General features: G+C 47.2%; 1 protein-coding gene and 1 non-coding gene across 2 annotated transcripts in view; both read right to left on the minus strand.

Moving 5' to 3' along the window:
* TRIM44 (tripartite motif containing 44) overlaps window positions 1–12269 on the minus strand; it is a 112774-nt gene that overhangs the window by 15801 nt on the left and 84704 nt on the right. The gene's annotated exons all lie outside the window — the stretch shown is intronic.
* On the minus strand, window positions 11940–12074 carry LOC112303516 (small nucleolar RNA SNORA29). Its single transcript, XR_002974662.2, has one exon. It is a non-coding gene; the product is annotated as a small nucleolar RNA SNORA29 (small nucleolar RNA).

Consider the following 12269-nt stretch of genomic DNA (forward strand, 5'->3'; position numbering starts at 1 on the left):
ACCTGTGAAGCCCCCACAAATATTTTTTGAATGAATGAACAAGTGAATGATCAAAACAACCCCATAACATATTACTGTTCTAGAAACCTCCAAGGCATCCCAGGCAAACAGTGGACAGCCTGCTGGTCTTAGAGATACTGCTCAGTAATCTCATGAACAGCTTTCTTCTACAGGTGAACCCAGGCTCCATGTTTTTCTAATAGTGCCTGCAACCCCCAGGTACACATAACCACCGGGGGCACCAGGCGTGGGTTAAAATGATGCTCATAAGCAACGATTACTCGTATAAATGACTAAGCTTTAGCAGTAAAGAATGCGTGTGTCTGATGAACAAGGAGTTCTGTATGACTGAGGGCAAAGCAGAGGCAAGTTCATGTCCAGGCCTCCCCAAGCAAGGAAACCTGAAGAATCAATTCACCTCCAAGAGGAAATGTTCTCATCTGGCTTCCTTATAAACAGCTGCACTTTTGGCAACTTCCAGCCCTGCTCAATCCAGCTGTGAACTGTGCTCAAGGCTTGGATTGCAAAACTTTAACCATCCACCCTCACCCTAATGGTCCATGGAGGGAGAGAGGTGAGGATGGTACCAAGACATCCAGGCCAAGATGGAAGTAAAGGGGTACCTATTCATTGCTCCCCTCCTTCTCTCAGATGAAATGTCCGCTGAGGATGGAGGTGGAAGTGGGAGAGCCGGGTTAGTTACTGGGGTGGTGGTGGCAGAGGGAAAAGCACACAAGGGAGAGTCAGAGGCACAGCTCCAAGACTCCGTTCCAGCACACACGAGCAGTCGGGCCTTGGGGGACACGGCTCCAAGTTTCCATCGCGCAAGATGAGGATAAGGACACACAGAAGTACTCATTAAATGCACGTTGTTGTTGTTATTTGGTGGGCATGGAACTAATTGTATCACCAATATTTCTGCATTCAGTTTTCATCATAATCATCCCGTGTAAAAGTATTAACACTCCTTCTTACAGATGAAGAAAATGAGAAGCAGAGAAATGAAGTGACATCCCAAGTCCCATAGCTAGGCACAGCTGGAATTACAACCAAGGCCCGGCCCTTGCTTTTAGCCCTGGGCAGAGGGCCTCAGTGATGAGTGCAGGCAGCATGTGCGAGGGCGTGTGATGTCAGCTTGGCTGCATTTATCCAGCCAGGTTACTGGGAATAACTCATCCCCAGAACCTCTGGATTGCTGAAGACTCTTCCACGGCCTTGGCAGACTCAAACCCCGGTTTGGACACCAATTACTAGAAGGCTTCCTCCCTGCTATAGGGGATCCCAGCACTCTCTTTTCTACAAAGGCACAGCTAGGTGTCTTCCATTTTCACAAGGACAGCCAGTCTGTGACTTTCCTGAAGTGAGCTGGCTGCAGGGCGGGAGTCAGTTCCGTCAGACTCTCACCTTGGTTCTTTTGGGTTCCCGCAAACACACTCATCCGGAGGGCCCGCGCCCAAGACCCTTCCCCTGGACTTAAGACAGAGTCTCTTTGGGTCACACATCGGTTTCAATTTCTATCTCCTCTGTCCAGAGGTGAGAGGCACCGGGGTCTCACTTTTAGTTAGGTTGCAGAGGGAGTTTCTTTCAAAGCTGTGGCTGACTTTCACTCCGCCCCACCAGAGGAGAATTTGACTACAGTTGAGGTGATGCCCCTTGTCTGCCGCCCGGGCGGGCACCAGTGACAAAGGTGGTCTGCTGGATCCCTGCTTCCCCCCAGCAGCCTCCAGGACCCCAGGGGTTCAGCAGGCCTCAGCACGACTGCACTGTCAGACTCTGCCACTTGAGCTCCTCGGAGGCTGAACCTGGTTCTCATACACCATTCTGTCCCCAGTGTTCAGGAACATGCCTGGTGGCACTTAGTTAGGATGCATTTGGTGCCCGGCACACAGATTCTCTCACAACCTGCCTTGGCCGAAGGGAAGGGATTTAGCTGGTAAAGTCAAAAGTACAGAAAGCTGACTTTCAAGGCAGAAACTGTCTTGCAGGAAAGTAGACTTTTCTCCTAGGAGCACTGAGACCTTCCTACTTGGAGAACACCAAAAGGAGACAGTGTAATGGGTTAGGACTGTACATTTCTGAATTGAGACCAGGATTCCCATCCAAGCCCTTCTGAGCTGTGAGACCTTGGCGAAGCCACTGAACCTCTCAAAGCCTTCATTAGGCCCCTCATCTGTGAAGCACAAGCATCATTTCATTCACTCTCTCACATATCTCATATATTAATGGAGCCCCAATAGTATCCAGGCACTGTATCAGTGCGGACATTACAGCAGTGAACAGAACTGCCAAGGTCCCTGCTGTCATGGAGCTCAAATTTCTAGAGGAGACAACTAACGAATAAGCCCACAGATAAACCACTGCAGAGGGTGGGCATTTCTGTGAAGACAATAAAGCAGGATGCTGGGAAAAAGGGTGGTGGGCACATGTGTGGTGGGGGCCAACTCAGGAGGGGGAAATATCCGACTCTACCTCTTGCGTATCAGATGAGATAATCAAACGTCGCGTGCCTCACATACCTACTAATGAGCATGAGTGGCTGACCCAACTCAACCGCCCGTGTACTGCTCCCATCCCGAAGCCAGTGGCTTCTCCTTCACCTCACAGGGGCGGAGCCCCGATCACCTGCCAGTGCTGGGAACTCAGAGGGGAATCGGATAGGCTCCCTACCCTTAAGGGCTTACAGTCTGGCAAAGAATGTAGTCTCTGTGGTATGAGAGAAGTGGTTGATTCACCTACAGACTCAGAAAAGATGACCATTCAACGTCGACAGACGGATTGGTATTTTCCAGGAAGACTAGGGGCCAGAAGGAGGCCAGCCAGGTGGAGGGAACAGCTTGGACAAGCTCCTGACGATGTGATGGCTTGGTGTGTCCAGGGAGCTGTGGAAAGTTTGGAATGGCTGGAGATGGTGTGAGGGGGCACCCCGGCAGGAAAAGTGTCTCGTCACAGCTCCACTTGAAATGTCTGCTAGGAAGACAGGGGCCATGGATGGGAAAGAACAGGAGATGAGAAGACTGCCAGGCTCCACATGGCATCTACCACACTGCCAGCACTCCACAATGTGAACGAGGGCTATGCTTAACATATCCAGACACTTCCCAAGGCAGCACAAGCAGATGTTTCAGGGAGAAAAGGAAAACAGACACGCAGTGGTAACTCAATATAAAGCCTGCATGGGGGGCAGGCAGGCCTCAGGCTGCTCAAATGTGATTGTATCATCAGCGCAAGTCTGAGACTCACTTGCAACAGTAACAGGTGCCAACGGTTGATGCTGGTGGTCTGCAGTGAAGAGATGCTTGCTCCCCAGCACCGCCAAGGGCTCTCTCTCTCTTTGCCAAAGCCAGACTCACTTGTCCAAGAGGCTAAGGCCCATGTCAGGGACAGTGAGGGGGCTCTGATGTGGAACAGCAAACTAGAAGGAGGTTTCTTGTGCCAAGTTAATAACCCAGGCATTCCTGCCAGCACGATTTCTCTGAGACGAGTGTAACTACGGAGGGGACATTTGTGAAAGGGAACCATTCGGACCAGGGCCTGGTTCCCTGCTTGTTTTATGACTCTGTCCTATCTCTGCCCTTGCCGTAAACATTCTTGTTGAGTCTCCCTAGGAAACAAAGAGAAGGTAAGAAAGCTATCCCTATACTAACATTCCAAAAGTTCATGATACAGCCAGCAGGTCCAGACTGTAAGAATCTGCACCCGTCCCTCCACCGGGAAGAAGGCTGCTTGATGCAGACAGCAGGGGAGATGAACATCATGTCAATTTACATTCCGCCAATTTCACCAGAGGCTCTCCCTGGATTCCAGGCCAGTGCTGTCAGATGCGAAGAAGGTGATCCCAAACACAGAGGAAGATGAACACGCCAAACAGCAGAGCCGAAGCAGAGAAAAGAGGAACCAAGTGCATCAGCATCAGGTCTCCTTCCATCACCCAGTCTCGAGACTGCACAAAGCCACCCTCTGGATCAAAGGTCCGCCCCAGGCTCTGGAAGCAGCAACAGAGATCCAACGTGACTGCATGTGAAAAGCAGCCGTGGCCTTTGTCACATTCAAAAGATCTCCCCAAGGGCCATTAGGCCCAAAGACCTTATCACAGTTGTTCCTTTAGTCTAAGGTACTGCACTTCTCTGGCTGAGCTCGAAGGGTTAAAACTTGGTAGATATTACAAGACAAGAGTAGCCTATAGGAGCACTGTAAACCACTTGAGCACAGGTGAGTTTTGGGGTAAGCCAGCTGTAATTTTAGAAGCTGATGGGATGAGGTGGATGATTGAGTTTTACTGGGGAAAGAAAAATGATAATCTTAAAGGGTTAGGACTAAGATGTAAACACAGGGTGCTGCAGGGAGCAGACAGACATCACTAACGACATGTTCTGCCTTCCTCCTAGTTTTTCCTGAAGCCACCTCTGCTGTCACACTCAAATGACATAATCCTGCCCCTTCAGATCTGTTTCATCCATCTGCAGAAGAACCTGTTTATGGCTCGGTCTCAACATAAATCAGATGCCGTAAGACTGACATATGATACCTAGAAAGCAATCGTTCTCCACTGGCCCAGTGACGGGCCCAGCCAGAGCAGGCCACCCAAGCACCCCAAAGGGCACCAGGAGAATGGCTCCTTTACTGCTAAGGCCCAGCCACCCTCTCAGGCTGCGTGGTTGAGGGGCATCTGTCAGCACTCCAGTGGGCTCCCTGCTGTCAGACTCTCACCCTGCCTTTGGGACCAGGAAGGTCCCTTTGAGAGGAACAGAAAGAACACAGACAAACCAAGGTTTGAATCCAGTCCTTCCACTACTAAGTTTCCCCGGGCAAAAATTACTCCACTGGGCCTCAGTTTCCTCATTTGTAAGGCAGAGTCCCAGAGTCACAGATTCTTTATGAATGTAAAAGCATATGGGACGTGGCAAAGGCTCATTAAGTGACAGCTTTTCTCATGAAAAGGTGAGACAGGGCCTGCGCGTACCAGACTTACGCTACGTGTTGTTCTGTCCCTGCTTCCTTCCTCGACTGGGTGACTGCTGAGGCTCTCACGTTGCATCCCAATCAGAACTAAATGTTATACAGGAGAATAAATACATCCGATGGCTCTTCCACTCCAGCATGAGCAGTTAATAACAAGCGTACAGATCTTTTGCTTTCCCCACCCACTCACTACTTAAAATATTCCACTGTAGTCTTCACTCGGCCCAGCACCGAGGGGTAGGAGGGAGGGAATGACAACAAAAATAAACATTTCAGTTAACCGCACTGGGGAAAAGATGAGAGATTCTTTTCAGGGTTGTGTTTGAGTTAAAACAAAACAAAACATTTGCTGTGAGACAAGAAAGCCACTTCTGAAGATGATCATTCTATTACAGAAGTTTAAGAAAAGCCTATGGAACTACTTGTTTCATGTTCAGCTGGAAAAAGGAAGCTCACTTTCTTCCCAAACTGCTTCTCCAGTCTCTCCTAAGTCTGATTTCTTTCCCCCTCCACTTTGTTGAGATATAATTGACATATAACGTTGTGTAAGTGCAAGACGTACAATGTAATGATGTGATGCACTTATTGTGAAAAGTTTACCACAATAAAGTTACTTATGTCTCATCTCTCACCACCTGTAATTACCATTTAGCGCTGTCACAACCCGAGCCTGGTTTCTGCCAGTGCTCTGAGCCGCGGCAGGATGCAGGCCTCTGATCACTGCCCATGTGCTCTTCTTGCCCACTGAAGGGGATGGGGACTAGGCATGCAGGGGGTTAGATGAACTGTGTGGCCTAGCAACCAAGGCAGGAGATACCGGTCCACGTGAAATGCAAGATGATCACCCACTTAGCTCTGACTCATTTTAATGGGCCCGAATGGTCACAACATGGATGTAAGGGACACTATGACTAGGGGTCAGAGCCAGACTCTCAAGTTAGGCCTAGTGCAGAGACCTGAAAACGATCTGGAGGAGGGCAGCAGAATGAGTCCGTGAATCTGCCATAACTCCATCCTAGAGGCTTCATTTTCTCTCTGTCATTCCAATTCCTCCCTGGTAAAGCACAGTAATGGCACTGAAATCCATAGATAATCCTTAAATCTCTGTGGCAGCTCCAGTTCTAAATTCTTCCTTCACAACTGACAGTCTTAACAGCTGTTAACAAGTCATAACAAGGACCTTTCTTGCCCCAGCCTCGAAATGGGTACCCTTCCTCTTTCTCTACCCAACTCATAGCCAGCCTTCAAGCCTACAGCTTCCACAAAGGCTGACTACTCATCTTCCACCTGTCAGACTCACAGAGTCTGGGTCCCCCTTGTAGGACCAAGGGGAACTTAGAGGTTACACTGATCATGGGGGAGGGAGACAGGCAGGACACTGAGGGCCAGGGAGGCCAGGTGCGAGTTAGAAGCAGCCTAACGAAGAGAATATGTGTGAGCAATTGTGGGCAGGAGTCAGAGCCGGCAAAGCAGTGCCAAGTGGCAGCCTTGAGCAGTGAGCCATGTTCACAAACAGGATAATTCACTAGAAGTGAACTTCAGAAGGCCCGGGAAGGCTAGTAAGTGGAGCACCAGGTAAGCAGAGATGAAGAGTTCAAGGCGGAGACTGTGAACAGTGGGGGGCACTGGAGGCCTCCTCATGAAGTCCTGGCTGTGTGGCTTGGGGCAAAGGCCCACAATGTCCGAGGGAGTCACACGAGATTGGGCATGAAGCACTTAATGTGAAATCCATTTCTCTGGCATTGATCACTAGTCACCAAGGTGTCTCCTGTGGCCCTATTAACCCAGTGTGATGCTTGGCTTCTCCTCCTCCTGTCAGCCAGCTGCTACTTGCTGCTCCAGGGCATGTGTTGTGACTCACCACTTAACAATCCTGATGAGCAGGGAGTGTCTAAGGTTTGTGAAATGAAGGTATAAGGGATTTGCACCCCCTCCCCCATTTCTTATACCTCAATCCCCTTCCCCTGATGAAGAGAGTAACAGGTTAAAACAAAGTGGAAGGCCGTCCAGGCCCCCAGGGACAGGCTAAGCAGTAACGTGTGTTTGGCTCTGGGGGACGCAGGAGGCACCTAAGGGCCTTGCATTTATCCTCACAGTGATGACAGAGGCCCTCCTGAATGGGAGCTGCCCTCTGTCTATTATCTTTGCTTTGGTTTTGCTTTGTGTTTGGTTGGTGTTGCTTAGAAGTGTTGGAGTTTACCTGTATTATAATCCTCTACCTTCCAGACACACAGGACAGAGGTGGCAGAAGGTGTGAAAGCAATCCTTGTGGCCGCTCCTTCAGCTGCCTGCCGGCTGTTCAGGGACCCATCATCAGGGACCACCATCACGCTCTGCTGGAGCAGAGCCTGACCCCCTCCTCCAGTGCCCACTGCGTTCCCAGAGGTCAGCCACGAGTTCACACCAAGCAGCAAGAAGCGATTACAAACTGAGTGCCTGCTGGGAATAACTTTCTGGTGTCAAGCAGCCATTAAAAGCACTTAAGGAAATCACAAAAGAGAGGTGAGAGAATACTTTGGAGAGAGCCATACACAGGACAGGGGGGCCAGAAGAGAAGGCATCAGTCCACCTCCTATCTTGAGGGAAAAACAGGTCATAAAAAGCAAAGTTGGTTCTAAGGAACGGACCTGCCTTGGGGAAACTGAAGAACACTTGTATCTTTCAAGTGTTCTCTTGCTGGGGCCACAACACTTCAGGGTGCCTGGGAAAACTTTCGCTAACACAAACAGAGTAAAACGACATTTTAAGCCATTGTGTATTTTATTATTTTTTAAATTTTTATTGAATTTAGTCGGGTGACATTGGCTAATAAAATTATATAGGTTTCTGGTGTGCAATTCTATAATACATCTGTTTGTTAATTTATTTTGTTCATTAGATTCCACATATAAGTGAAATCATATGGTACTCGTCTTTTTCTGACTGGCTTATTTCACTTAATGTAATACTCTCTAGGTCCACCTGTGCTGTCACAAAAGGTAAGGTTTCCTTCTTTTTTAACTGCCTAACAGTATTCCATTGCATAAATGTACCACGACTTTTTTATCCACTCATCTGCGAATGGGCACTTGGGCTGATTCCAAATCTTGGCAATAGTAGATAATGCTGCAGTGAACATAGGGGTGTGTATGTTCTTTCAAATTAGTGTTTTGGGTTTCTTCGGCTATATTCCCAGAAGTGGGATTGCTGGGTCAAAAGGTGGTACCATTTTTAATTTTTTAAGGTAACTCCATACTGCTTTCCACAGTGGCTAAACCAATCTGCATTCCCACCAAGGAATTATGTATTTAAAAAAATTGTTCAGTGAGCATGTATTACAACAGGGACTTATCTGTTCTCTCTCATCCAGTGTGCACTGCTTGTCTGTGAAGGAGACACCATGATTCCTCTCTTAGACGTGGAAGCTCAGGTTCAGAGGGGTCAGTCACCTGGCCACATCTGGAGCCTGGGTTTGCCCAACTGCGAAGCCTATGTCCTTCCGAGCAAAATGAACGTTGAGCTGGGCTGCGAATCCTTGCCAAGTGCGCATCCTTCTGACCGACCCGGGGGTGGCTGTTCCTCCTACGTTAATTAGGTGCGCGTGTGGGTGGCCTTCCCTGCCCTCCTGATTACAGGGAGAGTGAGCCTGTCTGTCTTCAGCAGGCTGACGGGGTCTCTGATGGCATCTGTCCTCAGTCTCACAGCTGTGAATACCCATCGCCAAGGGAAGGGCTGGAAGCTGAGATAAGTAGATCAAGTAACCTTGGGAAAGTCACTTTTGTGTCCGCGTTTTAGTGACTTCACTAAGTCTTTGTAATACAGTAGTTGTGACACTAAATAAGATATCTTACAAGGTCTTTAATATTGGATTTGGCACAGCATAAAATAAATACTTTATAAATGATAACTATCATTGTAATTTCTGTTTTATCTCAAAGAAATAGTTTTGGAAAATACATATACATTTGGCATCAACTTGTTCTTGTTCAGTAGGTGCTCTTTATTATGTTGAAAGTAAGTTTTTGAGTCTTGAGTTTGTTTCACGGCTAAGAATGACTACAACAAAGAACGGCGGTGGAAAGCACAGATGACCGGAGTTCAGGAAAGAGAGGACCATATTCTTTTGGGCTGGTCCCTTCCCCTGCTGTTCAATCATCTTAGACTGTAAGTATGGCTATTTAGAGACTAGAAACTTATACTGTAAATACATATGTTAGGAACCCTGAGCATTTTAAAAGTCAAAAGACAAATGTAGGATGAATTAATGCAAATGGCTTTGCTCCTTGTTATATAGTCCCCTGAAGGCACATTTGTTACAGGAACTCTCTTACAATGGGCACCTCCTCCGGAGGGCAGTTTGGGCTGGGTCCCAGGCTTGCGGGCAGCTTAATTGAGCATACAGCAGGGAACAGGGGAATCAGGCAGATACTGGGTTCTTGTCCAGGTCACTCACTGCGACCCCAACAGGGATCAGAGACCTACAGGTTCTTCTCAGGTTTCAGTCTCCTGCACTTCTGACTGAAAGCTGCTCTGGTAGTAACTGTATCACCTGCTCTCTGTCCACAGAAACCCTCAGCCAACACTGCAACAGACAGTGTCTATCTCCACCCTCATTTCTGCATCCTTTTCAGAAAGGCTTTTTATGTTGAAGCAAGACCAACCCTGTCCCAGGGAGAAAGAAAATGCGCCTCCAGTCACTGGCCCTGGGGAGATGGGTGAGCAGTGGGGCAGACTGCTCAGACATGCAGAGGGCTGCAAGTGTTTGCCTCTTGCTGTTTTCTTTTAGCGGGTACAGCGAACACTACTGCCATTTGGATTTGCAATAATAGAGAATATGGGACTCAGAGACTCAACTCAGAGCTAGGTTCATTTGTGTTTTAACTCATCTCCTAAATAGTGCATTTGGTTCCACATAATTTCCTGTAAAATAGTAAACTTTTCAGTATAGGACAAATGTTAGTAGCTTTCTGGCATGAAGGAAGCAAAGAACAGTAACTTCTTTAAGGTCACACTGCACTGGTCTTTCCAGGTGGATTTGGAAAACTAGTTCTTTCAAGTCTGTGTTTCAGATATTGACAGAAGAGTCAGGTGATGCACTGTGTAAAAATTAAGGCTCTAGAGATTCAGAGGGGGAAAACACTCCTTGTGAAACAGAAAAGGACAGGTATTGAAATTCCACAGACTAGTTTTTTGATTGTAGATTTTTACGCAATAAAAAGCTGTTGCAATGTAAGATCACTTAGAGTTACAGAGAGACATTTCCCTCTCCCAAGCCAAATTTTAGAAGGGGTTGTGCTCTTTTTTTTGTTAAACCACCAAAACATTTCCAGACTCACTGATATGTGTGCACATGGCACATGTGTGCATGCGCACATTCACATACACATTCACACACATACCCCCCAAGACATGCCCTTTCTAAACTCAGTATGCAACTTCTATCCCTTCTGCAATTGCCTTGTAGTTACTGAGTCAGTAATCCCAAACTGTGTAGCCAACTTTCATTAAGGGTAACTCCTCCGTCTTTAAAACATTTAGCTGAAATAGATGTGGCATAAAAATGTAGGATTTTATAGAAATTCACTAGGATACTTTTACATTCTATAAACCAACATACTGCCTCCTTTTTAATTTCCAAAACCCTTGAATGAGGATCCATAATATTTAGTCTTACAGGTGATTTTCCAGGTACCTTTTAACCTCTGAGGTTCCAAGCCTTGGAAAGGGTATGTTTGGCGTAGATATATCTAAAATGATTTCATCCCAAGAATCCTGTTTAGACAGACAGGCTAAACATCTATAGCACTATGGCCCACATACTGTTTCAAACAGGGGAGACACCATTTCTTGGATAGCTGACTACCCCAGCCTCTCTACAAAGTATCCACCTTTGCCCACAGTCTGGCATTTCAGAAGCTCTGATTACATCCATCTGCTTCACAGATGGACTCCGGCCATAAGTATCAGTTCAGATCCTTAATCCCAAACCGAGCACATTCTGCTCCCCACTGGAACTCCAGCTATTCACCCTCAACCTCACAAAGGCTGTGCCAGTGTGTGGGTGATAATGGCACCGAGCACATCAGCAACCTTGCTGGCTGTGCCCATGCAGACAAGATCTCTTGGGGTACCCCGAAAGCTGGACCCCTCAACCATGAAGGCTCTCTCTCTATTCTAATGAAATCTGACTCTAAATTGTACTCATTAACTCAGCCTAAACACCCATTGACAAAGAACCTGCCTGCAAAAGTTTGACGATATGCACAGCAAATTAACTCTGTACTGCCCTTCCAGGACGGGGCCAGACTCTCACTTCAGACGCACAATTCATTGTGACGAAAACATTCCATCTGCTGCATAAATGCAAAAATATATGCACACGCACAGGGTGTCCCTCATGTCCTCTGGAGTAATAGGCGCCTGGGCCATACTTTAAGTGCTCCTTCTCCAACACAGATCAGAACGGGGCATCGCAAACAAAGCGACATCTGCATGGATACAAAATGTATTCACGATGGTCAGTGCTATTACAATGAAAGGAACTATATTCCTAATGGCAGGACATTTGAAATAATGTGTTGCTGGATTCTGTGTCCATAAAAGCAGTAACGAAGAAACAGGAGAGTGTCAAATAAATTAAAAGGAGTACCAGGGGCAAAGAGTGGCTTCCCGGGCTCCAGGCAATGTCAGTGAGAAGGCACGTTCACTGGATGGAGCCCCAGGGAGACAGTTACGACAGTGGAAAGGCAGATGAGGCAAGAAGAGCACTAGGCTGGCATTCTGGAGAACTAAGGTTTGAGTCCTGGCTCCGCTATGTGCTAGCTTTGTGATCTGGAGCGAGTCTGTCAGTATCTCCTCCCACCGCACAGCGCTCACCTGTAAAATCAGGGCAGCCTACCTGCAGGGCTGTATGAGGAGGAAGTGAAAGCCCATACGCGAAGTGCTTGGCAGGGAGTCCGGTGTATAATAAGCATACAATGAACATGAACTTTTCTTTTTATTTTTTTCTGTTAAGCCATTTCATACAGGCGGAGAATACAAATAACCCCCTCTTTCAGATCGTGGTGATTTTAATCTTTTCCACACGCACGGGCACTAAAACCGATTATGAGAAAATGTGGTAGTCAAATGGGAGACTGAACATTAGCTTTGTTTTTCTTTTTGTTATCACTCAATAAAGCTCTGTGATTTTAGGCATCACCTAGCTCTACAAATCTCAGTTTCTTCTTTCATAAAGTAGAGCTAATAAAACCTACTCTTCCTAATTCAGGGGCTTGTTATGAGGACCAAGTGAAATAAAATGTATTTGGCAAATATTATTGGTTGGCTGA

This window comes from Desmodus rotundus, chromosome 5 (assembly GCF_022682495.2).
Source record: "Desmodus rotundus isolate HL8 chromosome 5, HLdesRot8A.1, whole genome shotgun sequence".
In the NCBI taxonomy this organism is placed as follows: Eukaryota; Metazoa; Chordata; class Mammalia; order Chiroptera; family Phyllostomidae; genus Desmodus; species Desmodus rotundus.